This window comes from Panthera uncia, assembly GCF_023721935.1.
Source record: "Panthera uncia isolate 11264 chromosome B2 unlocalized genomic scaffold, Puncia_PCG_1.0 HiC_scaffold_24, whole genome shotgun sequence".
In the NCBI taxonomy this organism is placed as follows: domain Eukaryota; kingdom Metazoa; phylum Chordata; class Mammalia; order Carnivora; family Felidae; genus Panthera; species Panthera uncia.
In genome coordinates this window covers 66,183,039-66,209,264 of record NW_026057580.1, presented here as the reverse complement: position 1 = coordinate 66,209,264, position 26,226 = coordinate 66,183,039, and the positions used below count along the sequence as shown (strand labels likewise).

Below are 26,226 nucleotides of genomic sequence, written 5' to 3'. Positions count from 1 at the left end.
CGTAATACTATTAGAGATAAACTGATTCCCCTTGATTTTTAAATAAAGATCTGAAAGGAGCAATGATCTAGTAAGAACAATGATTCTTCAATCGAATGCAGTAAAAAAAAAAAAAAGATTTAATTAAGAAGCTGCATTAAAAGTTACTAGTTATTTTGATCTACGCTGTTAATTAAGAAAGCTGAAGTTTAAATGGAGACATTAACAGAACCCGTTAGCAATACCGCTTGCATACAGTCTTGTCCTCCTAATCTCCATCCGTTTCTGGTTTGGAGTGGGAGAGGGGGAGAGGTAGGTGAAAGGAGGCGTGTCTGCAGCACACTCATTAAACCATTCATTTGGGTGACACTTGCACCTCGCTCTGCTCTCATCTCATCTTAGCCCTAACTGCTCCCCCTTTCCTGGCCTCCTGAAATTCACAGCTGAGCTGTCTCCCTCACATATGGCTTGCATATAATTATGCATATTCCATTTTGCGCTGCATTAAAATGATGAGCTCCTGGCTCCCTGCCAGCTGATTTTAAAAAGCCCAAGTGAAGTAGGAAAAAGGAGAGAAACACAGGGAGAGCCTCACAGGAAGCAGCAGGTAGTTCTGTCGGCTGTCTCTTTAGATAAAATGTATGTCTGGCACCAAGGGAACAGCTGAGAACTACCTGTTGTGATGTATGGATCGAGGAGGAGAAAACAATGAGCGTATGTCTGGGGCACAGCGATGACAGCACTTGGGTGGTGTTTCTCCTTTAATGGAGTGAAATTTGCCGGCTGACAAGTATCACTCAGAGCTCCTCGGCTAGAAGAGGGATCGTCGTTTTAGAAACGGAGCCGTATTTTGTACATTTAAGGATGTATAGCTTGTTTTTTAACAAAGCCTTCTACTACTTATTACAGGGAGGGAACTGGATGGAATTTGGAAATGGAATGTCATGGGCAGTAATATTTGGGTTACAAGAAGTTGGTGGGAGAAGAGAATTGCTCTGTTTTGGTTTCATTTTTGAAATGTATGAACATCTCTGGGATTGAGTGCCTTTTTATTATACCTTTTATCCCCCCCTACCAAATCAAAGTAAAATAAAAATGCAGTTATAGGACTGGACTACATGTGACAGAAAGCGTAAGCTTTGTTCACGTTCAGTGGTTATCAAGGCACTGAAAGCGATGATGCTCCTTCTCACAGCGTCTCACAGCGTCAGCTCTCCTCTGCAGCTACATCTGGGCTTAAGTTAATATAGTCTTAAATGGGGCCCACTTTAAAGTGGAGTGTATAAATAAAAGGCAGCTGGAGGAAAAACAATAAGATGCCAATGGGTAGCAACGATGTTAGATTCTTCCATTCTCTGTAAGTGTGTTTTAAGCCACTCTGTGAGGTCTCTTGACGGCTGATGCTACATCTACTTCGTCTTTCCTATTCTGCCATTTCTAGTGCCTTACTTTTAGTTGGTACTTAACAAACGTTTAAGTGGTGAAGAAAAAAAAAAAAAAGCCCCATACATGGATAGTAACTAGACCTTACCATAAACAACTCTGTAGAAAATGCCACCTCGAAATATGCTAAAGTTGGTGGTTAGGTTTATTATATTCCTGATGCACTATGATACATATGCTTGGAAACACACTTAGCATATAGTTTACGAGGGCTACTATTTACATATATATGTCTATATTCAATATACATGTATCTTGTGTATAAATATTCATAAGGTGGAATATGTTTATTATGCATGTACTATGTGTACACATTCATACACACCAGATGCCTGGGGATATTTTCAACATTAGTGGCAAAAATACATCCATTCCACTTATACGTAAGGTGATCACAATGCTTTTTATGTTTTTAAAGGACAAGAAATAATCCCATTGTCTAATATTTGAAGGTGCTTCCTCAAAGGAGCTAAAGATTTCATATAAAGACTCATAATTTATGAGGTGGAATAAAACAGCCATGGAAGAGAAAGGAGAGGGAGATTGAGGGGGTTGGAAGTGAAGAGAGAAAGCCAGAGATTTGCTTCTTTATGGAGCTATTTGCCTCTCCATCAAACCCCATGGCCCTTGGAATGGTCTGCCTCTCGCAAGCCATCTGATGCCAGAGTGCAAGACGTTCCATCCTGCAGCCATTTGCCGCATTGCCACCATGTGCCACAGAACTGGGAAGCATACAACATGCTAGGACCCCCAGCACCGTCTCCCTCATGTGTGTGTGCACACATTGAGCAGTCACCCGCCTCTCGCCAGAGTAATTCCTTTTGCATTCTAAAGGGTTTTTAGTGTAAATTTTAAAACTACTATTCCTAGGCTAAGTGAAATTAAGTGCATTCAGCGAGGGCAATAATTCTCCACTCTTGACTGCATACTAGAATCATCTGGGGTGGCTTTTTAACATTGGAGCCCATCCTGCCCCCTCCTGTCCCACTTTTTTCCAAGACTCTGATTTAATTGGTCCAGGGTGGGGCCCGGACATGGGTGTTTTTTAAAAAGCTCTGGGGTGATTGTAATGTACAAGCAGGGCTGAGAACCACTGATCTAAGGAGTGTGCCCAGGGGAGGGGTATCAAGAGGAGGCTCTTGGCAGAGTGTCGGCAGAATGTTCTCTAACCACGTCCCGACCCCACTAGAGTGAACTGCTATGCAACACTAAGAGGATGTAGGATATGGCCCCTGGGATGGGTCTTATTGTAAAGACTCCAGAGATGACACGGCTAGCTGATCGCAGGCAAAAAATCCCTTATTTTAGTTCTTGGCATGAAAAATAATATTGGAAGAACTACTAGACCAGCTCCTCAAAAGGCCTTTCTGAACCTCTACAACCAAGTCAAAAATCCCCATGTGCCCTCGCTTTGACTTGACACAGGTGCAACTTTACACCGGTTGGTGTGATTTTTTTGTCTTCTCTGCAAAGTAGCAGACGCTTCCTAAGGGCAGAGATAGTGCCTGGTTCCTCACCTCTGGACCTTCAGCCCCAGCCACTGCATGGTACACGGTAAGTGCTCTGTGGGAATGAGTTCTGTTTTCATTCCTGCAACTCGATGGCGATGTTAGACAAAAATCCTAGTAGAATCATTTTATAACCTGTTATATATTGAAGTCAGTGCCTTCTGCCTCTGCCCCATCTGGGCTGGCAGACAATGGCATATCGAGGCAGGGCTGTGTAAGCCCTGCAGACATTCAGAATCTCTGGTCATGGTAAAAACATGAAGCAGAATGACTTTTAGTTGTTTTCTTTTATTGTTCTTAAATTCTTCACAGACCATGAGCTCTCTCACTGCCTTTCTTGGGGCAGACCACCCCACTGCCAGCTCTTGGCATCTCCTGGGGCCCGGAGACCTGTGTTGATGTCTGACTTTGTTCTGGAGTGACCAGTTCTGACAGAAGGAATGCCAAGATACATGATGAACTAATTCTCTCCATGTGTCTTATTCTCAGCAGCTTTATTCTGACTAATACGCTGGATATTTATGCCAACTATGGGGAAAAGCAAACAGGAAGCTTTTTTTTTTTTTTTTTTACATTTTACTACAAATGTGATCGTCAAACCAAAGGTACATTTCTTATCTACTATTCTAAGAAGACTCCACCTCTTGCCATAAAATAGAAATAGAAATCCTTCAATTAAACTGCAAAAAGTAAATATCCTTCATTTAAACTGCAAGGGGATTTCCCCATCTTGCTGACAGTCATGTTGTGCCTACCATTTGAATAAATATTAGATTATGTGCGACACTTAGACCCATTGCCTCTCTACCTCAAAAATCTCTGGCTTAAACAAATTCATATTCACCTCTCTCTCCCTTTCCCTTTTTTATTTTGATTCTTACATACGGCAATCTTTGGTTCTTTTTCAAAGAATTCACTTCTTCCTTTGGGCCAAAGCTTTGGTGTCGTGTACATCTTCAAGCAAGATCAGCATGTTTTCTCCTCAAGAGTCTCCCTTAGAAAAGGTGGAACATTCTAAAATCAGCTCCACCGGGCTATACCCCAGAAAAGTGAGATTTTTCTGACTCAACAAAAAGGTTAACACTGCTGCCATTTAAGTGGAAAGATAACTACGCTTCCCAGTTAAGACCTCCCTGTGATGAATGGGAGTTTACACCTCTGTGTCGCCGTGATTTCAGAACTTTTTTGGAAAACAAGAGAAGGTTCTTCCTGGAACCAGAGTGGGGAGAGCACACAGAGCGTCTAGACTGAGCGTTCCGGTGCTGTGGCGGACTTGGCACACAGCGGCTCACACACGTGGTGTCGTTACCAGACTTGAGAACATCAAAAATAGTGCATCTCCAAGTTGGGGGGGGGGGGTAAGCTTAGAGATGAATAGTTGCAGAGAAAAACTTTCATTTTTTAGAACGCACTCTTTGAGCCAGGAGTAATAGAATTTCCGTTCAAAATTCAAGACAAAAGCACAGGGACACATCACCTCTGAAAACCCTTAGGATTTCATTTTCCGATTTCCGGTCCCATTTCCGGTCTGTCTTTCCTTAGCCAAATGCCTACATACATTTCTCTTGAAGAAACTCAGAAAGGAATAAACTGCAACTGTCATGTGTGTTGGGAACATCTCTGTGACCTTGGCATAAAGGTCAGCCCGGTTTCCAGGCCCCTCAGTGAAGTTCAGCCAGTGCTGGCCCTGGGCTAAAATAACACAAGGAGGCCTGTGGAGTGGCTCCTGCTTCTTCTGGATTACAGCTCAGCTATTCTCATCTTGGTGGTCCAAACTCCTCACGACTGAATGCCCAGTTCCCTTCAACTGGATTCCTGTCCTTTACCCCCATTTTCTCTTTGTAAAACTAGATTCCATCTGTCCTCCCCCACTTCTCCTGGAAAATTCTTACACATCTTTTAAGCGTTCATTCAGTCTGTAGCTCCTTTAGGAAGCCATTCCAGACCTCTTCCTCCTGATCCTAACCCGGGCTCTGTACCTCTCTGTCTATATATTTATATGTATCAGCATTCCACCCATTGCATTGCATTATGACCATCTATGTGTGTGTCTTCCCCACCAATCTGTGAGGTCCTTGAGTGCAGAAACTGTTCTATTCAGCTGCAAATCTCTAGAGCCTCATCTACTGCCTGGCATATTATAAAGACTCCATAAATGGTGAGTGAGTGAATGAATGAGTAATGAGTTCCTATCCTTCAACCCTAGCATCTGGACATTCTGCCTTGCACTCTAGTCCCCAGAGGTGAGTGCCCTGCCCCTGAACCTCAGGAATCAACTCCATACCTGAGTCTGAGCAGGCCCCTGCCAGAGTTCTCTGATCACACCTGCCTCCCACCTGGACCCTCACTGGCTACTCCATGCACTTCTGCCCCACACCTGTCCCTCCCACCTGGTTAGACACTAGAGTCTTAGCCTCACTTCAGATCTTGTACTCAATTTGGACTTAAGCCAATAATCATTTTGTCCGTGTTTCTCTCCTCTGCCTCCCCCTCTAACCTCTGGTTGTTGCTTAACAAATCCTCATCCCCAAAAGTCCATTCTCAGATTAACCAACCCAGGGCCTTGCTCCCTGTTTCTTTTATCTCATCTGGTCATAGTGCCCCAAGTCAGTCTGGAACTCCTTGGTATAACTCATCTTGGGTTATGACTCATGTCTTATCTTCCCTACCAGATTGGAAGCTGCTTAAGGGAAAATGGATGAAGCCCCCATGCTCAGCAGAGTCCCTTGTACAACAAACAATCCTGTAAGTATATGTTGAACGGATTCATTAACCCTTTGCTCCTCCTTAAGCCAAGGTCCAGAAGCGTTCTGTTTTTCTCCACCCTGAATGGTCTGCCTCTACAAATGGATCCCCTTAAGTGTGAGTTGTTCCTATGCAAATATTCAAGTCAGTGAACATCAGATTGCAGAGAATGGCATGGCTTGTGGACAGGATTATGTGTGCATGCAACTTGGGTAGAGAGCTTTCTCTCGCACAGAGGACTCCCACCTGGCATCAGGCTCCCTGCTCTGGAGACACCCCAGGCATGCACAAACATCAGTTTCTGGACCCAGGCATCTGCTCAATTCACGTTAGTACTAATTTTTGCGTCAGACTCCCTGGCCCTCCCTTTCATTAGCTTGTCATCAAAGATTGACTATGGGATTCCTGCAGTGGTGCTCTTTTACTTTGTTCTTTTAACAAAATGTATTTAAATTCCCATTTAGCAAGCAGGCCAAGGGAGAAGCTGTTTCCCCAGTGACGTTCCTCCTAATTCTCCATCCTCCATACCTGCCAGGCTCCTCTGACAGCTCCCACATCTCTGATGGATGAGATGGACTTATTTGCTGCAGCTATTTTTTCACTCCATGCAAACCTTTATATATATCATAAATTTTTAATATCCAATTTGGAGTCTTCAAAGAATAACGGTAACAAATATGCAACATGAAGATAATGGGAATCAAATCATGTTTATGGCCTCTAGGAGCATCTCCTTAAACGATGTCAGGTCAGAACCACTCAGAGCTGTGAGCACGTGAGGCTACCGGGCTGATCTCGCGCCTGATTAATGGCTGCCCTTACTCAGGGGCCCTAATGGATTGCATGACAGTTACGGCAACAGATTCCACATCAGCCTGAAATACAGCTACCACACCAGCTAAAATATATCATGCTCATCCCAGCACATTACAGCTGTGTCCAGAAAAATCAGAGCAGTTGCTAAGTGGTTCTGAAAATCCCTGTTTTTGCTCCTCATTTAAAAAATCTGTTCTTCCTATATTGGACAGGACTACTGGATTTATCTTGCACTGCTTTTTGTCAGGTCACCTGAGTGTCTTTGGTAAGAACTGTCTTACCAAACTGGTCCGCAGGTAAGGCCCAGCAGCTGGGGCATGCAGCCCCCTCTTCTGTTCTCTGCTAAAGTCACACCACCATCACATCCCAAGCAGCTTCTGATTATCCCAGGACCCTCAATCCATGGGGGATTATCCAGGCTCCTTGATGGCTCCCCTCCTCCCACCTCTTGCCTCCACCCACCAATTGCCTTTTGGCTTTTTCACTCACTATTCATTTGTATTTATTACCCAGGGTCATGTGAGGGGAAACAAAAGGCAGGCAATTCCACCATGTTACCCGTTGGCACCTATGAAATACTTAAATAATTGGCCTAATCTAGGCATTTCAGGTGGTCCTTTTATTCCTTTCCTCTGAAATCACTAGGCAGAAGGGGCTGGACTCCAGTCTTTCTATACAGACCTCAGGATGGGCCTAAGGAATTAGAGAAAATGAGAAACAGGCAAGGCTGGAAAGGGACCCCAGGACCCCATCTGTAAGAGTAGGAAAGAATCCAGACGTAATGGAGGAGATTTACTATCCACAGGAAGTCTCCCTCGAAATAACCTGGGCTCAGATGGGAATAGGAAACACACTAGAACCAGATGAAGGTACTGCTCTGGATATTATCAAAGATTAATAATAACAGCTAACATCCCTACAGCTGTTATGAACGCACCAGACATCATTCTAAGTGCTTTATATTTAACACACACACCCACCTATATACCAAAGCAAAACAAAAGCTTATGATTAGGTACTATTATTACCTCCTTTTTATATACAAGAAAACAGGAGCACAGAGAGATGATGTTGTTCATACAAAGTCGCACAGCTAACAAGTGGTGGAACCAGAATTCAGACTCAGGCAATCTGCCTCCACAGCCCTCACTCTATACTTGATGATCTGCTAGCTCTCTGCTAGTGGTTTAAAACAAAATCAGTGTTGGGGCACCTGGCTGGCTCAGTCGGTTAAGCGTCCCACTTTGGCTCAGGTCATGATCTCACATGAGTTCAAGCCCCATACTGGGCTCTCTATTGTCAGCACAGAGCCCGCTTCAGATCCTCTGTCCCCCTTTCTCTGCACCCCCACTCAAAACAAATAAACATTTACAAACTTTTTAATTGAAAAAATCAGTGTGAAATCACTTGAAAATACTGATGTCATTAAGCTAAAAATATATGTTATTAATTCATTAAGGGAGGTTTTCATAATTCTCTGGTTTTCTTGGGTTTTCAATTCTAAGATTGAATACACCAAAGAAATGAGGAAAAGAGGGTACTTAAGGACAAACATAACTGAAGGTGGTGGTGGGGTGGTCTGCAAAGAACCTAGGAAAAAGAGGCAAGAGCAAACATGAGTCAGTAAGTCTCTGGCATAGGCTGAGGGAGATGCTACTTCAAAATTTATAAAATTAATCCTTAAAACAAACCAACCTCTTTGGCCTGATTCTTATTAAATAACCTTTGGATCATTGATTATGACACCTAAGCCCATCAATTCCAGAATGACATGTCCTACAGAGCTCACTCAACTATTCAGATCCTTTAGCAATTTCCTTTGTGAATTTCTAAAAGCATTATCAATATTATCATATTATTTTTTATTAGTCCCATAAATGGTTCTGCACAGACTATAAAGGGCATTGTGTGTCTTATGTCATTCAGTCCTGGCACTCCAGTATATAAATGCAGATTGTGGCTTTGGTTAACATGAATCAGCTCATCAAAGCAGTGGATGAACTGTGGACGAATTTTTGGATGAACTGGCAAAATGAAGTCCCTGGACTTGTCTAGCCAAGGAACAGGCCAAGATTGTGGTGATTCTTCAAGAGTTGGGGTGTGGGGAGCCAAAGGCCAGTTCACTAGCCTCTGTTCAATACCACAACACCCTCTACGACTAGGAAAAATTGAGACAGAGCAACAGTAATGTAGCCCTCATCAGGCTGATGGCTAATTAGCTCAGTGGGAGAGGAGATGATGCAAGAGGCTCAGGGGCACTTCCTGAGATAGTTAGCTTGCCCTGTTGTCCCTGTCACAGAACATACCCTTCATCATGTCCTGCCACATCACATGCATAAAGGTCTTAGCAAAGGGGAGATGGACACCAGATACATGTGAGAGAATGTGGATGAATCAGTGTGCATCGCTCACTGCTTTTGGAAGAAATAACTCAAAGGGCATACCCGGGTAATGATGGTCGTGGATAGCTATGAATCACAAATTGAAACACTTGTGTCCTTGAAGTAATTTCTCATTCTGAGGTCAAGGACTATGATTTCTTTTCTTTTTTTTTTTTTTTAATTTTTTTTTTAACGTTTTATTTATTTTTGAGACAGAGAGAGACAGAGCATGAACGGGGGGAGGGGCAGAGAGAGAGGGAGACACAGAATCGGAAGCAGGCTCCAGGCTCTGAGCCATCAGCCCAGAGCCTGACGCGGGGCTCGAACTCACGGACCGCGAGATCGTGACCTGAGCTGAAGTCGGACGCTTAACCGACTGAGCCACCCAGGTGCCCCAAGGACTATGATTTCTAAATTAGCAGCAATACTTGTCAAAGACCATGGTGTCACAATTGTTATCTGTAATAAAGGTTCAGTGCTCAAACCAACCTTACCAGCAACCACAGAAATGCCATAATCAGGATCCAGATACTACAGGACTGTTAATATCTCTGCATGGTTCACATGGGCCTCGGCCTACCTCATTTCCTTGGTGCCCACCAACCTGCAAAGTAGGCCTGTAGATGCCCCATAGAGGTCTGCACCGGTTCCCTATCAGCTCCAGCTTTGAGGCTACTTCTATACCACTCTCAGCTCTCAACCCTCACTCTTGGCTCTAGACCTGCCTTGGAAGCTTTGATCTGTGCACTCGGCCTGGCTGGAGCTGTCTCCATAGAGGCTGCCTTGAACTAGCCATTCGGGTCCTCCACCTTGGATAGCTACAGAAAAGTATCCCATCCTGGTCACTGCCCTGACCCGGGACAATTTTACAGTCAGCGTCCTATAATGGTGCCCAAAATATAATGTGTCTTAAAGATAAGGTTTCCTTAGTAAGAAACAGAAGTGCGAATTATGCAATGGTTTTAAAGATCTAAAGTTGGCCTGACATAAAGAAGAAAGACCAAGAGTAGGAGTAAAATCCTGGCTGTTACTGTGCCCTGTCCACACAGATGCTCTGACCAACATGGAGTGATGCTGTGGCTTGTACCAGTGGTGGCAGGCAAAGGAGAAAGACAGGGTGGCACGTCTATTCACTGTGCCTCCTGGGTCTTTCCAAGTGTGAAGTTGGGATGTGATTCTGAACAGGATGGTCCTCCTGACTGCTTCAATTATGAGCCACGTACCACTTGAACTGCTAACAGAGGTGCCATCAGGCTTAGAGCAACAAAGTCAAAATTACCTTGTTTCCAAACCCAGGACGGATCAGCCTCTCTGAGGAGGCAAATGTAAAGATGGCAGCAAAGGAGCTTCTGATCAAATGGCCCTCTCCGGAGTCTTAATTTTAAATCCCTGCCATTCTGCAAATGATAAATGGAAGTAATAAAAAGCGGGACTGTGACATGTTTAAAGAGGGGGCAATCTTTCAAGCAGAATTTGACTTGTGTTGAGGGAAGGGCCTGTTGAAGCCAACAGCTGAGTACCAGATTAAGGTCCATGCTTAGATGATGATGTCAGTTAACACTTGTTCCTCTGTCACCCCTTTTTGAAAGTATTATTGTTTTTGTTGTTACATTTCCAGGAGTTACATTTTAGAATCAAAGCCTAAGTGACAAAAGACAAAAAGTGTCCTTGGTTTCCACATCCTCTCTCTGTGTAGTATAGTTGAGAACAAGAAGGTATAGTTTTCTCCTGCACAGCGAGCAGCCCTGCCCCTCCTGTTTGTCCCTTTCCTCTTACCTGACCTTTCTGGTTACCGAAATTCCCAAACTATTCCAGATCCTCCATACTCTGGTATCTCAGTTGCCCAGTGGGGTTCTAGATATAAGATAACTGGGGAGCCACATCAGAATAAGGCTCCCAGACTGCAGACTGGACCCCATTGGAGAGAATATCACTGCTTCCAAAGACGTCCAATTCAATGACTGCTTCACAGAGATGTCACCACAAAAGAAAAAAAACTCAGTATAGAAGTCACTTTGACAGTGGCATTAAGATTAAAGTTTGTTCTCTGCCAGACACCATGTTAAACAATTGCAGACTTTGGCTCATTACTCCCCAAACCGTTGTAAGTCTATATGGCCATTACTACCCTCATTTTTCCAATAAGGAATCTGAAGTGTAGAGAAGTTCAGTGACTTTTCCAAAACAAACGAGCTAACAAAGGCAAAGCCGGGGTCCAAATGCCGGTGTTGTGACACCGTGCCCAGGCTCTTGATACCCATGCAACACTGGCTCTTCCACAGCAGCTCAGTCAGCAGAGGATGTTGGCTGACAATGAGCAACAGAAACTGTAGATATTACTAGAAGGCAGAGAAGTCAAGGTTCAAATGTCCCTGCGGGTCCTTGCAGGAGAGAGGAAAACTTAGCCCTCTGATCTCCCCTCTTCATGGTGAAGCACCAATGACCATTGCAGTGGTCAATGGAGCCAGCACCTCCCTGAAGGTCAAGGCCTGGGTGTCAGTCTTCTAGGCCAAAGGCAACACAGGCAACAAGAACACAGCCAAAGGTTGAGCAGATCCAAACCCTAAGCCCACCAGGATGGAGGGCAATGACCTTTCCAAGTATTCTGCACTTGAGGTATGGGGTAAAAAAAGAGGGAAGGATGGAAGGAGAGGGAGGGTGGGGAGTTGGTGTGGAAATGGGAGTTTGCCCGGGGAGTCCTATAGGTCAGCAGGAGAAGCTCTGCACAGAGATGGGGGGAGACACACCCCTTAAGTTGACAGACTTCCCATTGGGGGCCTGCTTGTTTTGAAATCCCTCTTATATTTCATTTGCAAATCTACATGCTTAAGATGATGGGATTCCAAGGTGAGAGTGGGAGCCTGAATCTTTTCTTGGGTGTCAACATAGACTGAGCCATGTTTTCAAGGACAAAAGATTCTAAATTCATAAAACTTTCCTTGTGGTTCTTACCTAATCATAGAACAGAAAACTGTCAAATGGTTTGATGTGGAAAATAGTAAAAGGGGAATAGGAATGATCATTTGATATAACTATTATAATATTAGCCTTCTCTTGTTACTAAAACAAGCAGTGTTTACATGCAATCAAGTATCCGAGTGTGTGAAATAAAGAAATTTCACTCTTATCTTTGCCTTAAGGAATGACAGACCTTTGCCTTTGAATGACAAAAATGATTTGTCTAATTCTATAAACTACAGGTTGTACCATCTGCCTTTATACAAAACCATTCTACGTGGCATTGTGACCCCATAGAAAACAGACCACAATGGCAAGGACACATATATAACTTTTTTTAAGGTCCCATTCATTCATTCACTCCTTCCTCATTTATTGAGCATCTACCAACGTGTCCAGCAGTTGTAGACAACTGAACAACTAACTATCTAAAATGGTATTCGGAGCATCTGGGTGGCTCAGTCGGTTGAGCATCCAACTTCAGCACAGATCATGATTTCATGGTTCATGGGATTGAGTCCCATGTCCACGCTCTGTGCTGACAGCTTGGAGCCTGGAGCCTGCTTCGGATTCTGTGTCTCCCACTCTCTCTGCTCCCCCCCCCCCACTCACACTCTGTCTCTCTCTCAAAAATATAAACATTAAAAAAATAAATAAAAAGGGGCGCCTGGGTGGCTCAGTCGGTTAAGTGGCCAACTTCGGCTCAGGTCATGATCTCACTCCATGAGTTCAAACCCTGCATCGGGCTCTGTGCTGACAGCTCAGAGCCTGGAGCCTGCTTCGGATTATGTGTCTCCCTCTCTCTCTGCCCCTCCCCTGCTCACATTCTGTCTTTCTCTCTCCCTCTCTCTCTCAAAAATAAACATTTAAAAAAAATTAAAAATAAATAAATAATAAAAATAAAATGAATGATATTCAGCCCACATGTCCAACACATTTTAATTTTTTAAGTTTAACGATAGTAAAGCAAAGGATCCCTTGCCAAGGTCTAACCATTCACAATTTGGAGTGTCAAATATCATACATTTATATCCTATTTAAAATTTAGATTTTAAAATAATTATAATTTTTTAAAGTAAATAAAAGTCAACCACAAAAGGCAAGAAGTAGAAAATATTCGCATAAGCAAACAAGAATTAGGATGAAATAAAAAACCAGAAAAAGTGTGAGCAAATTCTCAAAGGCCAAGCACTCCGTGTGCCATTTAGCTGAGGATGTTAGTACAGAAATGGGTGAGGAGGGCCATTTGGTGCCAATACTGAGCTGAGTTTGATTTCTGGCACCAGCAATAAAACGGGGGACATAACATCCAGCTCAGAAATTCAATGCAAGGATTAAATGAAACAATTCATCGCAGGTCCTACACAATGCATGGAACAAAGTACTCAATATAGGACAGTTATTTAAATTTCACAGACCCACTTTCTTTTCTGAAGAGAAAAACTCAGCTGGCTGGAAGGCAACAGGGACTCACTCTCTCCTATCATTAAAGTCTTGATTAAGTTGTGCACAACTATACAGCATGCTCAGCAGCCAAAGACCGATGTCAGTCAGAAGACACTGGTGAAGAGTTGAGGGCTTTTTAGAAATGCATAAGCACTAATCAGGATCTTAACCCTCTACACATCGATATCAATGACCACTTCTACGTCTCTTTCACCATCTGACTACTCATTCCACTTCCTGCAAATAAAGCATGGTTGTGTTTTCTTTTTTTATCCCTTCATCTCCTCTTGGGTTTTGCGAGCAGTATCTCCATCAAGCAACTTTCTACATGGGCTGAGCAGCTCCCATCCAGGTGAGCAGCCAGAGATTCACGGAGGCTACCACGTGTTGAATTCCGCGGCCCTCACCACACCTCTGTCAACTCAACCAAGGTCTTACTGTCGGTGTCTTCCTTGCCATTCATATCCTCTCCCTTTATTCCTTATTTCCAGCTTCTAACTTCACCCTGTATCAACTTTGTTTCTAACTCAGTAACAGAGGACACCTGCATCATCTGCTGATTTTAAATGTTCCGCAGAGGTCTGGCACCCATACACTGTGACCCACACACTCTTTCCAAGCTGAACGGCCTCACCAATGACAGAGGATCAGACAAATTACAGGGGAGAATTTCTAAACAATCCAATGTGTGGTTCACCATTTTCAGAAAATGTGTAAATGAGAGGATATAGTTTTCTTATTCAAAAGGCAAAGAAGGCTTATTCTTTCCTTTAACTAAATGTTTCCTCATTTATTAGGTCCTTATTCATTTAAGAATTCAGTACAAAACTGTTGCCTTTGAGTTTTGTTTTGTTTTTAATGTGTTCATCCTCATCTTTTTGACACATCATCTCTCCTTCACGCTCTTTAGACAGGACCCTGAATCACCTGGCAGTCTCTCCTCCATTAAGTGAGACTCCCCTCTCCTAGCCACCTGTGCAATCGGAAACAGCTTTCTTTTATTTTACAGATTTGCTTCATCTTGAAGTAAAATGTCATTTCGTTTCTATTTCTCCCCACCTCTTGCCCTGCCACAGGAAGCTGCTGTACAGGTACCATATAATGTTTATGCTCATTTGTTTCTTTGTATTACATCCTGCCCTCCTGTGCTCCAGAATCGGATGTCTACAAAGATATAATCAAAATGAAATTGTATTAGTTTAGATCAACATCTGTGGCAGCAATTCCTTAAATGATACAAACAAGGCAGTAGCTATAACGTCTGTCTTGTTTCAAGGTAAAAATGAAAAATGACATCTTTGATGGAGAAGACTCCACAGAGACCCGGGGAGAAACGCGGCCTCTTCCCCTGCTCACAGACAGCTCTCTTTTCCGTCATATGGCTGACAGGTGTGTAATCATGTTCCTTAGTCACAGTTTGTGTTAAAATAACCAATTACCAAATGAATGAGAATTAAGCTCTAGTGTGACTGTCGCCACTGTTGCAGACTGATGATGCACATCCAAAGCACAGCTTTAAAGAGAGGCTCTGATGGGCTCCTCCCCAAAGATACTCTCCAAGGCTAGAAGCCTCTCCCACTGTACAATGACTCTGCTCAAATACAGGACATTTCTCCTCTGGCCCCTGCCCTAAGGAATGAAGCGTCCAACAGGGCCACCATGGATGATCAGTCCAATTTCCTTGGCAACTCAAGGTCCCTACCATTTCCTGCCCTCGATCTTTCCATAACACATCACCCTCGCCTCTCATCTAACACCTGCTGGTAGAGCTGTCTCCCTGCCCACCCAGATTTCCGCCTGGACAAGGCAGTACCTGCCATCAACCTGTTCTTCCCTCTGTGATGTATATCACCTTCCACCTGACCCCACAGTGACAAAAGACAATGCTGAAACCCAAGAGCCCTGACATTCCAAGTGTATCCTCACCAGGCAAGGAATTCCCCAGATCTACTCCCCAAGAAAGGTAGAGTAACATGCAGGTAGCCTACAGAGCCACATGTTGTTCGCTGTTGTGGGTATAGTCAAGAGAAGCAAATCCTTTAGCATTGATGAAAATGTAAGCACAAAAATCACACTTTCTATTGGCCCAAAGGTTGTCAACAGGCTGGGGGAGAAAGCCCACAAATAACTCAAATGAAGTCAATGTAGAAAATTGAGATAATGACTTATTTACAACAGGTTGATTATAACAGTGCAATTATTACACTGTAGGTGACCTTCACCACTTACCCCTCCCACCTGTCAGACATGCCCTGTTGTGGGCCCATGGGTGGAGGAGCCCTACTTCCCAGACTGGTGGCTGAAGAAAAAGCTGAAGAATAGATGAAAAAAAGTTCCCGCCCTGTAGCTTTGTTTCCCATCTGTGAAGCAGGGTTAGTACTTCGTACCCACCCACACTCGGTCGCATAGGAGATGGGTTGTAAGCACCATGCAACACCAATGGTATAACTCAAGAAAAGATTTTTGAGTTGCATGTCCACTGAGATCTTTTGATCGGCAATACTATACACTTTCAAGCAAACATGAAATTTTCAATAAAGCCAAAGGAGGTGCTGATTCAAATTTTAAGTGGCAAATATCAAAGTAAAAAAGTTAACCCAAAAATCTTTGTATTGCTTTATTTAGACTAACGGATCCAAGGAGATTCAAGACAGCTTCAAAGAAATGAGTAAAAAGTACCATTCTTTTATATCTCTCACTCCTATTTTTTTCTCATCACAAAAGATGTTCCAGTGGAACCAGACCAATGTTACTTTCCTGTAAAAAGGCTTGGTAAGCTATGCTTTGCATGAGATGAAAGGTAATAAACATTTAAGAGGAAGGAAAAAACATCAGCTGGTTTTCTCCTTCTGTGTTCTTCTGTAACTTCTTTTTACCTCAGTCTTGTTACCCTCATTAGCATAAGTGCTAATTACCACCCCTCCCTCCTCTCCTACTGGAAGGGCAACTGGGACCCCACATTGGCTTCAACAATGGCTGACATCCCAGGTCAAGGCTGGGGGAGAAGAATGAGATTGGGGCTGTGTAAAGGTAAGTGGGACATGGTGTGACAGATAAGTTAAAAAAGGGACAAAAATGCAGGCAGCTGCTGAAATCAAGGGTCTCCTTCCAAGGAGGGGGTAAGACCCGGTGCTGCGTTGCATATGATGTTCTCTCCTCCACTTATTCATGTGCTCCTGGCAATTTTGGCTGTGGCACCTTGAGTGAAAAGCACACTATTTTGCACATATGGTGGAAAGAGTCTTGTGCATCAGCTGAATGCATACTGTACTACATACACATTCTGTTTTATCTCCGGGCCCAGCCGTGCTGCAAACGCTTGCAAATTGGGAAGCCTTCTGTGCAGTAAAAATACGGACAGGAGAAGCTAGACTGTGACTTATAAGATGCGACACCAGCCAAAAAAGCCAAAGTAACTAAAAGTGAAGGCGTGTGCTTCACGCTCATTGCAACAAAGGCGGCGGCAGCTCTTCAAGGTGGAGACCCCCCCGCCGGGGCTAGTTCGTTTCCCCTCATCCTGTGGTTTCAGACCCAGGGAATAGGCTTCCCTTCCACACACGTGATGCCCTCTGGAAACCTCTGCCCGTACCCAATGCTGTTTCATTTTGTGGAAAGTTTGAAATGTATATGGAAACAATTTCAGTGAAATTTCTCATGTACCTCGGTAGGAAATAGTGACGAAACGGCTATTTTTGTCCTCCATTTTATCCTGACGTCTTCCACCTACCACCCTGCAATGGCACGCTGCTGCCCTCAGCGAGTCCCTGGCATCAGTTTCACTTCCTAAGTGTTTCTCAAAGCAAAATCTGACACTGCTCCGGATTCACAGCTCCCGGTATATTGGGATACAAAAGGGGCAAAGCGGTGGACTGTTCTGACCTTCCTTCTTTCCCACTCTTCCTTTACCTGAAGCCCAAATAAAGTAATAATGCTTTTTGTAAATCACTCTTTTAAAAGGAGCTAAGGAGATTGATAGAAAAAACCCTTTCTCGATTCAAAGGACAGATCTTCCTTTCTTTTTCAATTAGCCTCGTATATGAGTAGGAAGACGGCGCGAGAGCGTAAAGATTTCTCTAACAAATGGTAACAATTCTTATAGGGGTCAGTGCATTAAGGCTCCTATCCCTCTTTCTCAGGCTGCTGAGAATGGTTAAGTTCTTATCTCAAAAATGAGGAAAGCAAGACATAACCAGGTATCCGACAGAATGCACAGAACTGTAATATGGGATTCTTGGCAGCATACGGACTGTTTAAAGTATATAAGGGAAAGAGCAGAGAGCACCCAGAGTAATGCCCCATATTGTCCCCATTGTCTGCTGGAAGCTCCTTCTTAATTCAAGGACACATCTCTCCCCTCCTAGCCCTTCTGTCTGTGTGACATCAGAGATTATAAAGGAGCACCAGGCTTACTAATGTGTGTGTAGCTCCCTCCCTAATCCTGTGTGTAGAATTCGTGATTTCGTTTCCATGTTATTTAGAATCATCCTCTCACAAATGTTAGGAGTGACGGAAGTTAACCCCAAACTGGTGGGGAGCTTTGACTTGCCTGAGGCATGCTTTGGCTCATTTCTGTCAGTTGTTCATTTTCAATATGGTTTTAGTTTGTTGAGTTGCTAGAAACAATAAAATACATATTTAAAAGATTGTGTCTTATAAGAACTCCTCCATGGGCAACTTTACCACACTTTCCACTGTTCAGTACTTTGTTCAGCTTTTTTCTTTGTTAGTTGAGTTTGTGGCTGCCTTTTAAAAATTAGTTGAAATATACAGAAAACATAATAAAGTCAATAATTGGAAATAACTCCTGCCATTGGACTCTGTTAACACTACTGGATGATAATTATTGCTGATATACCCAAAATTCTCAATGGAGACTTCCAAGAAATATATATAAGTGATGGGAAAGAAACATTACATACATGGATAAAGCCACAGGTTCTTAAAATGGACCTTTTAACAAAGTTTTAAGAGAACCACCCAGTTGAGTTTAAATATTGTTCCTCCTTCCACACAGCCACGTTAGAGCCAGAAGAAATGGTGCTGGGGGAATTCTCTGGGCTACTCTCAGAACCTCTTTTCTAGTTCTCCCTTTAAAAAAAACAAAACACAACAATAAAAAAATGATTTATTTGCAACACATCCCAGGCCCCATCACTTCAATACAGCATAGGAGTAGAAAAGAGTCACACAGCAAGTATCATTTAGCCCAAGGGAGCGATCCGTGCCTGCAAAGGCAGCAAGCCCATCCCCCACCTCCCCAAACTGAACACACAAACAGGCCAGCCCAGAATGAAGTCAGCCAGGCCTCAGTACATCCCACCCTCCCCATAGCTCTTCAAGCTTCCTAACTGCAGCCACGGGCAGCCCGAACCAGTCCACCTCCTAGCCTCTTGCCTAGCAGGGTACATATTTAAACAAGAATCGGCCACTCTTCTTCTCCCTTTAACGTGTGTATGTCCCATCTTCGGAGCCAGGAAGAAAACTCCTGGAGAGAAAGGACCAGATCTTACGTGTTTCTTACATGTTTCTTTCCCATAATCCCCAAAGTCGATGTGCTGTGAGATGAAGTGCAATGAGTTCAGAACACGAGAAGTCCCTCTAGGAAGAGCATTTGTTAATGACTGAATATGCTATGTACTAAAATGCAATCCAATCCCAGAATTTGGCTAGTAAAATATGTAGGTATTTTGATGATATAAAATCAAATAATAGTACTTGAAATGCTAAAGAATATAGACTTTGAGGAGGTGATTTCTTGGTGGAGTAAGAACATGGTGGAGAAAGTGATTGCTCACTCGAGGGTGAGCTGTGATGCTGAAGGTGTGTCTTCATCCCAGGAGACCAGGCACGTGAGGGAGGTTTGAGAAGCATCTTCTCGGGCTGGAGTGGTCAGGAGGAGAGGGGATTTTAGGTGAGTGCTAGAAGGAGGTTTTCAATAGAAGTCTCAATTATTTTCCAGGACCTGTCCAACTTTCAATTTCACACTCGAGGGACAGGGGTGAAGAGGAAGAAAGTGCATCCTGGATTTTGGATCAGAAGCACAAGCCTGGTTATGTATTACTAAGCCCTAAACTTCTACCCTCGTCCCCATGTGCTCCCTGCTATTTCTTACCTACTTCTGGTTGTGGTCATTTTCTCCCCTTTGTTCCTTATTATATTAATAGGAAATGAATGAAAGACTCTTGATACCCTTGATGCCTAGCACAGTGCTTGACACAAGGGAATGCTCCATAAATGTAGGTCTGTGGACCTGAGATAGCAATTGAGTGTTTGCCTATCACATCCCCTTCTAAGGGACTGTGTACCACGTTTTGTACCATGTGACCAGCCATAGCTGACTGGACCAAGGATATGCACTTGACCCAAGACCAGCCACTAGATAAGGTGTCCAGCAACCCATGATATGGCCTGTTGCAAAAAGATGAACTGATTCAATCAGATTTCCTCTCTCAGGAACGAGAACTGGCATATACCAAGAGACTGCAACATGTAGTGACGGGAGCTGAATTGAAAGGTCACAATATTGGGAGGAGCTGGAGAGGCCATGATGAAGTTAGACATGCTGAATGGTGAGGACCAGGAACTATGGGGAGGACAGAAAGGAAAACATGGAGCAGCCAGCCAGGGAAAATCAGAGATACCATGACAGAGGAGATGGAGAGAAGCCAAGCCCAAAGCTGCCTCAGTTCTCGCTGCTTTCTGGTTCCAAATCCTGCCCCCTTTCCTGAAGAGCCTGGCTAAAATAGACAGTAACATCTTCTGTCTTCAATTTAACTCTATTCTCTTCCCTTTCACAAGTCCAGATGCTTGTTTTTCTTTCTCTCCCACGGTGGAGAGGGGAAGCAGCTACTGCAGATGAAAGGAGCCTCTAAGGGCGAACAAACATGAGGATTTTGAAACCCATCAAGCATCTCGGCACAGACCTCCACCGCCTGCTGGGTCTGAAGGATGGGGCACTGCGTTAAATCTTAGAAAGGGAAGGCGTGAGTGAGAATGGCCCTTATTTTGTTGTGCAGGAGAAGACAGCAGTGTTAACAAGCAGAACCAGTGGTGTGCGATTTCCTTCATCACCTGAAACCACCATTAAAGGTGTGGATTAGACAATGCTTTCTGTTTGGTGAATCCTGGAGTCTGAGTGGATTCTGTTTTTTATGGCAAATCAGCCACGGCCTTTTGCTCTTCGGGGCATTTGTCATTTCTAATTTCTGAGAGTGGCAGATGTCAGCTCCCTTAGCAAGGAACAATTTTTTAAAATCTGTTTGTACACATCGGCTGACACAAACTGAGCTGAAACCCACTGGGGGAAAGTACAAGATTATGCTTGAAGCAACTAGGAAACAAGGCTTCCACTGCCCTCCCTGCACAGTGGGGGTGGGACAGGCCAGGGTGCCTTCTCACCCCTATTTCCTTTATTTCCATTCCACATATCCCAGCCTACAGTTCTGGAAGGTGCAGAGACTGGTCGATTAACCTGAATACTCAAAATAAGTTCACTTTTAGGCTCGCTTTTATTTTCCATTCTCTGGCTTAGAGATTAGGTGTATATTCCACAATTTAACAGAATCTCATTTTTATTTTCTGTTTTTGTGGGGGTTCTTTTAGTTAAGATTATTTACTCATTCCACTTATCTCCAGATACCCCCAGTTACAGTCAAAGTCCAAGAAACTGCTAAGGATTGGGGACTTACTCCCTGAACTCTGCCTCTGGTCCTGGGGCTCCACTCACCTCATCCCATACTAATTAGTTCCATCTCAGCCCAGGGGCCCTGGGAACCTGGACTAGGCTCAAGTCACCTCCTACCAAGATAACCATATGGAAACTGAGTCAGTTTTAGGCCCCTCTTTTCCTCCCCCTAGCCACACATATGCACTTGCACACACACACACACACACACACGCAACCACACAATCTGAGTCAGACCCTTTGCACCTGCCTGTACTGGATACAGAACCCAGCATGAGAAGGTTGTGCAGGTGGTTCAGGGGAGACAGAACTCTCCACCATGGCAGAGACTGAGACAACCTGGCCTCATTCAGACTGAACCTGTACAGTCTACAGCAGATTGAGATAGGGAGGAGCTCAATGGGTCCTAACAGAGACACTGGAACCCATGGACAGCTGGGTCCTATTTCTGATGGTCTATGTCACCTCCTCTGCTTCATCAACTATTACTGAGTCCTGAGGAGACTTCTCAGGGTCTCTTGACCCTGCAAATGTTGAGGGACTTCATTCCTTCATCACAGCTGGAGTTGAAATACCACAGACTGGCCGAGCCGTATCATCCAAACCAAAGAAAATACATGGACAGTCTCAAAATCTGTGTTGCAGTCACCCAAGGTTCAGTTTTCAATCGCCATCTCTCCTTTCTCTCTTGCCCTCTTTATTTTGATCTGCTGCCCTTTCAGGCAGTGATCTTGTTTTCTTTAGCAGACCAAAGGCAGTTTGTTTCTGAGTTAAATGTCACTTCAATATTTCCCCAAGTGAGATGTTTGAACCAGTTTGTGAGTTTCCTAAGCAACAGAGAAATGCTGGAAAAATATTTGGTATCTCAGGTCTGAAAGTTGCCTTAAACTTTGGCTCCCCGAGCAAATGAAACAGATAGAGTGAATACTCCAGCCTCACTAAAGTTTCAAGTTGAAAAATAAAGTATTGGCCTGAAAGCACAGAGCTTTCAAAGTGGGCCTCCCAAAGCCATGCCACTCAGATTTGTGCTCCCAAACAATTACAATACTGAAATATTCTAGTGACAGTAAGAGAAACCATCACGGCACAAATCCAGGATCATGGAACCATGGTCAACAACTAATGTGTGAGGAGGAAGTAAGCTTCCCTAGCCAAACACAGAATTCTGCAGGAAAATTCCTGTGGGAACCCAGAATATGCCCTGAAGGCTGAGATTTGATTAACCTTCTTGTAGCATGTGTAACGACAAATGTTATTGGTCATAAAATTATCCAGCCCTTATTAAAACACAGCTGCAGCTCTGGGCTCAGTGACCTCCTGGGGGAGAGATTTCCATAAGATAGTGATAGACTTTATGGAAGGAGAGCGCCTTCCTAGCGTTGAAACTACAGGAGAGTGTTTTATACTTTAATGAGGAGTTCTTGAGAGAGACCAGGCTCCTTAGTATTAAAAGCTTTAAGAAATAGAAGGACCAGATTACATTCAGTCTGCTACTTGGTGGGCAGCCAGCCTACAGCTCACAATATGGATCCCTCTTCCTTTACAGAATACGTGCAGAGTCGCATTCACACAGACATACCTATCTTGCATCCAACTGGGGATGTTTTTGTCTTATATAATCATAGCATCTCAGAATCTGAAGGAAATTTAGGGACTCTCTGGACCAACTACCCAACCAACTCTATCACTAAGTAGAACTGTATGAAAATGGGAACCTATCTTGGAAAGTGTTCCGGAGGGGGTCTGCAACTCTACAGGATGTTATCAAGGGCCACAGCCAATACCAGAGCCAATGGAATGTATTCCTCCCAAGAGCTAGTGCTAGTCAGTTCTCCATCTCAAGGGTGGGGGCTTCCTTGTGCTTTCCTGAACATCCACATTCATGGGAAGTGCAGCTATGAGGCTCCATCCCCATACAAGCCAAATACCATTGTGGGAAGGGGATCCTCTGCTTTTCTGAGCACATTGGTGAATCCCTGAGCAATGTCCTTTTGTCTAGAACAAGTTTTAAAATAGCTAAAGACAAAATAAGAACAATGAAAATGCTTTTCTGTAGTTTGTTCCTCACTATTTATATCCTACTTTCTTTGCCTTCACATGAGTTACTAAACTCATTTTTATTAATAGTGGTTCCTTTGTGAAATTTAAATCTGCTCCTAGGAATCCTTCCACAAATACAGAGTATTTCCCCAGTTTAATTTTTCCTAACTTGATCATTTATCTGCTGAAAAAATCAAAACTTGAAGGATTGCAGAATTGTCTCTTTAATTTCTTTTCTCAGTGATAAAAGTTTCCCAATGATATAATTTTTCCTCAAATGATGTAAAGCTTTCCTTGTGAAATTATTTTGGGCCATCAAATTCCTACAACCCATGGTTCTTATTTTTCTATCTCTTATATATCATGCATCCATTAACATTTTATCACTTTAAAAAATTTTATTATGCATTTTAAAAACAGATGCAAAAATAAAGATAATAGAACAGAGAATCTCCTAATTCCTATCACTCTGCTTCCACAATTCTCAAATATTACCCCCCTTACTTCATCCATCCATCCCTTCTTTTCATGCATTCCTTGGAAGAGTAATTCCGAGTCATTTCATCCCTATATATGTCTGAATACATTTCAACCTACCGATTTTTACATAATATTGATAGTATTTTCTTTTCTTTTTTTGAGACTCTCCAGACTCTCCATGTAAACCATCTCAGAATGCTGCAGGGTGTTTCTCGGCATCTCGACCCACCACATACACTGTCTCTACTTTGTAGAGGCCGGCGGGGGCGGGGGGGGTGGGCAGGGACGGGAAGGTTGGCCTCACAAATAAGAACACTCTATCATGAAGTACAAAATTCTGGCCATGAGTTTAAAGTCTCTTTTATCATGCCAAATTGGCATATAAAAACTATTTAGAAAAGACAAGTGAATGTGCACAAATATATCACTCGGTAACCATAAGATAAAATATACTCTGCCCATATTCTCATCAAGACATCATGGCACCATGTACCAAATGACCTACCAATGTCTAAAGACAATCTTTCTTTAAAATCTTCCTTTATTAACCTCTAAAAGGTTTCCTTTTAATATACCATCATTAAGTGAAATTCAGTATTTAAGAACCAGGGAGCCATAAGAAGCAAGCGTGTGATGATTTAGTAATATTTTAGTTCAAAGAATACATGATTTTAATGATCTCTTTTGAACACCACAGAATCCCAGACACTGGAAAGAAATAGAAATGTATGACACACCATTCAAGGGATCTATTTCTCTCTGTTGTTCTTACTTCTTTTTAAACTATCAAGCTGTAATAATTATTCAGTCTAAGCAGCCCCCGGTAAATGAAACAGCCCTTAGACAGCTGTCAAGGCTCAGTCTTCCGGAAGCTTTGATTTTAATGAAACTCATTAAGGAAAGAAATTAACAGAAAATATCATAATTTGTCTTGTTTCAGAAAACTAAACAGAAACAAAGGGCTTCCTAACCTGACAAGGAATCTGACCAGCCAAGCTCCTTTATTATATTCAGAGCTCCCCACCAGGAAGCTCTGCACATGCATAGGACTAGGTTAGAAAGAGTGTGTCTTCCCAGAGGAATAGCCCAGCCCAGCTCAGCGACTTGTCTCAGCTCCATGGTGAAGGCCTTCTCAGCCAGGGCAGGGGTTTTTAGAGCCATAGTATGAAAGCACAGACTATTCAAGGAAATTAAAGGCTCTGGAAAATGTAATTATCATTAAAGGGCTACAGCTGGAGAAATTGTCCACACATTTGGCTGAAAACATTAAATCTAACTTCTCTCCAGACAATGATGAAATTTCCTTCCTTCCTTCCTCCCTTCCTTCCTTTTTTCTTTCCTTCCATCCTTAGCTTAAACAAATCCTATGAAATATATGCTCCTTAGTTTCCATTCCACAATGTCTTCCAGCTTAAATTAAACCGGAATGTTTCAAAGAAGGGAAGAAACTTTCCACTAAAATTCCATCCGCTAGCTAAGACACTCTCAAGGAAGACACTGACGATTCCCACAGTTTTTACGCTGGTAGGTTTGACACAGCCCTGATTTAGATACGTTTGGATTGCACATAGATCTAATTGGCATCTCACCCTGATAGGTCAGGTAACCCCAGAGACAGACCCTTCCAGATAGAAGGCATCAGAAGTGTTTAGGAAACTGAGAGCAAGTGTATAATTGACAGTGGTCTCACTGCTGCCGGCACACATTTTTGAGTTCCTCAGGAAAAAGCCTGCAAAGGCGGTTGGGCTTCTCCAGGGATGTAGGTTGTGTCATTGGGAGACAACATAAGGAGCAGGACAGAGCAGGGACTGTGTACACAGCACTACTGCGCCCTGGGCCATGTGAAGCCACCTTCAGCCTGATGCAGGGATAGTCAAAAGCACAGTCTGGTGGAGAAAGAGACCCGAGTCTGTTCACTTATGGGTCATCTGACCTGGGTAAGTTCTTAACTCCTCTGAGTTAATATCACTCTGAGTCTCAGTTGCCTCCCATGTAAAATGGGAACAAAATACCTTTTCATCAGGTTGTTATGAGGATTAAACAACATGTCTGATACAGTGAGAACTTCAAAATTAGGAGGACCTATGAACATCCACGAGTGCATGGAAAGGGTGGTAACATGATAATCCTTGGGCGTCACAAAGGCTCTGGGGAAAGGGGGGTTCCTAGAAGAAGAGGAACCGGGGAGGAGCCAGGGTTTGGGTAGAGGTGAGACACTGGAGGGGGAGCAGGAGAGTTCCTGCACTTGGCTGACCTCTCCTCCTGGTGTTGCACTGTCCTATAGACAGGTCCCCAGGAAAACTTTCAAATCCTTCCCAGGCTAGCCCCATCCTTACCATAGGGCTCTACACAGGAGACCCAGGAGAGAGCTGCATAAAGCTTATTGAAACATTGCTCGGAATGGGAAAGGTTAGATAAGACTCCTGAAATCCTCTTTTTTAAAAAAAAAATGTGTATTTATTTTTAGAGGGAGAGCATGCATGTGCGCACACACGAGTGGGAAAAGGGCAGAGAGAGAGAGGCAGAGAGAGAATCCCAAGCAGGTTCTGTGCTGATGGCACAGAGCCCTACAGGGGGCTCTATCTTACAGTAAGATCATGACCTGAGCCAAAATCAAGAGTTGGACGCTTAGCCAACTGAGCCACCCAAGCACCCCCTAAAATCCTCTTTTTAAAAATACGATTGGTAAGATGAGGGCAGGAAGCTGCTAAGAAAGTAGGAACCACCCGACAGACGAGGGGGAAAA

At 43.5% G+C, this 26,226-nt stretch overlaps 1 protein-coding gene across 1 annotated transcript in view; it reads right to left on the bottom strand.

Moving 5' to 3' along the window:
• The window catches only part of SOBP (sine oculis binding protein homolog), a 163,746-nt gene that overhangs the window by 67,267 nt on the left and 70,253 nt on the right, over nt 1-26,226 (bottom strand). The gene's annotated exons all lie outside the window — the stretch shown is intronic.